This window comes from Sinocyclocheilus rhinocerous, unplaced genomic scaffold (genome assembly GCF_001515625.1).
Source record: "Sinocyclocheilus rhinocerous isolate Xijiao unplaced genomic scaffold, SAMN03320098_v1.1 scaffold580, whole genome shotgun sequence".
Lineage (NCBI taxonomy): Eukaryota > Metazoa > Chordata > Actinopteri > Cypriniformes > Cyprinidae > Sinocyclocheilus > Sinocyclocheilus rhinocerous.
The window spans coordinates 1,718,660-1,721,097 of NW_015670982.1; the positions used below are offsets into that span (position 1 = coordinate 1,718,660).

General features: G+C 38.1%; 1 pseudogene; it reads left to right on the top strand.

Moving 5' to 3' along the window:
- LOC107734548 (LIM domain only protein 7-like) overlaps positions 1 to 2,438 on the top strand; it is a 47,175-nt pseudogene that overhangs the window by 41,216 nt on the left and 3,521 nt on the right.

A 2,438-nucleotide genomic window follows, 5' to 3' on the forward strand; every position in this document is an offset into this window, starting at 1 on the left:
ACTACAGCGAGAATAAACGTTACGCCTTCTTTCTTTGCGTGAATATTTGGGCGGCGTTATGCAAATCTTTCCACATCGTGACGTAGACATGTGGGAGCGTGTTAGAACGAGGCGTTTTAGGTAGGCATGGTTGACTCTTAACTTTTATAAAGAATATCTCTTTGGAATTGAGACTTTAGTCTTTGCAACTTTACAGATCTTCTTTATGCACCAAGAGCTTGTAACACTCCAAAGAGAAAGGAAAAATTGAAATCGCATCATATGACCCCTCTAAAAACATTACAAAACCTTACCGACCCCAAACTTTTGAATGGTAATGTGGTTTCCTTTGTCAACCAGGACACACCATTTTCAATTTGTATGTCTTAAATCTCTCAATCTCTGCGTCACAGATATGAATCTCTGGACAACCTCCACACAACCAGCTCCTGGTCCAGGCAGTCCTACACTTCAAGTATCGTAAACAGGCCTCATTCTGCTTTGGGAAACACTGGTACTTACAGGAGCGGACGCAGCAGCCTGAGCCCTGGTTCAGCCATCTTCTCTACTGGTCTTAAGCAAAGCTCCAACTTTCCCACTCCACCAATCACAACTACACCTGAGCTGTCAGGCCCTGAGTCCTGTCCAAACTCTCGGCAGCGTGGCAGGTATGTACTAGTCACATAGACCTATGTTTAAGTGGAGTATTTCAGAATGAATTGGTGCTTTGTGTCTTTAGTGAAATATCCAAAGCATTGCTTCATGTAAATGCATTTTCAGTTGAAACACTTTTAAGCCAATTTTGAGTGCAGCTCTTTCTTTCTTTTTTTTCTTTCTTAAGAAGGATTTCACTCTACCTGACCTTTAACCCCAGGTATTTTTTTTAGAAAACAGTGGCTGTGCTCTGAATGGAATACTAGTGTACTGCATACTGCAGTGTATACTGTAGTGTACTCTACAGCTCAAAAATTTGGAATCAGTATGATTTTTACTTAATTTTATTATTATAATTTTTTAATAATAATAATACTTTTATTCAACAAGGATGCAATAACTTGATTAGAAGTGACAGTAAAAACTTTTACAGTCTTACCAAAAAAAAAAAAAACTTTTACTCAAAGAATCTTGGAAAAAAGTGTGATGGTTTCCACAAAAATATGAAGCAGCAAAAATGTTAATGTATTCAAGAAGAAGAAAACAGTTATTTCAAATGGCAATAATATTTCACAGTATTAATGTTTTACTGTATTTTTGATCAAATAAATGCAGGCTGGGTGAGCATAAGACACTTCTTTCAAAACATTTTTAAAAATCTTACAGACCCCAAGCTTTTGAACAGTAGTGAACAGTATATGCTGCAGTGTATATTGTATTGTACACTGCATACAGTATTTCTTGCAAATAGTATTATTCCACAAAACCTCACTGCGTTGCATGCTATCTCTGAAATAAGTACTGTTAACATTTGAATCTAATTTTGTGTAAAAATTTACATTTTTGTCTATGTTATTAAATATGCAGTCAGGGTAGAAATGTTAAATTGTTATTGATTCGAGTTTTTTCCACTGAAAGCTCAAGTGGAACATATTGCATTGTAGGATACAGTATTTCACACGTCATGCTCTCATTGTGCACATTTTGCCAATTCAGTTATTTCATGCATACTGAAACTTACTGTGTACACTATACATGCAGTATAGTATGGTAGTATGCTATTCCGAAACTTTCAGTACTCTGCCTCCAACCTCCTCTTTTAAATGTAGTTGAATCAGTGCAAGGGCAGAGCAGTGCTGTCTTCTGTCTGACATTGAACTCTGACACTGGCATGTGGTGCCTGTAGGCTGGTCAGTGGCAGGCGGATGTGCTCGAGGTGCGAGCAGCCTCTGGGGAAGTGAGCTGCCATGGTCATCGGTTCCCTGGAGCTCTGCTTTCACATTGGCTGCTTCAAGGTGAGACTGTAGGTCACCTGAAAATGAGAGTGAGTGGGCACTCCGTGGATCGGTTGCACCTTTGCTGGATTTTTAACCTTCGTCATTTGGGGCAAGATCATTAGTCACCTAATATCAGTAAATTCATCTACTTTGGTGTAGGCAATCAGATTACAAGCATGCAAAACAAAGTAGAAACGCTGTAGATTTCTGTCTAAAGTCCTAATTTGGAATCCAGCAAAAAATTATGTAAGGAATTATAACAGTAGTGCTTTAACTCTAACTTGTGTTTTAATTAGTAAGTTAAAATAACATTGTTTGTCAAATTGAAATTTGTTCAAAGTGAAGTCCAGCCTGTTTTCTGATTGCCTCATTGCCAATAAACTTGGCGAAATGAACACACCTTTGGCTAAACTCAGCATAACCAATTGCATCACCAGAACCCTGCCTGTCACTGATCACACAGGCTTTTCCAGTCACAAAACCACTGTATTTTTCGGAATGTCAAGTTTTTGTAAATCATGAAATGTG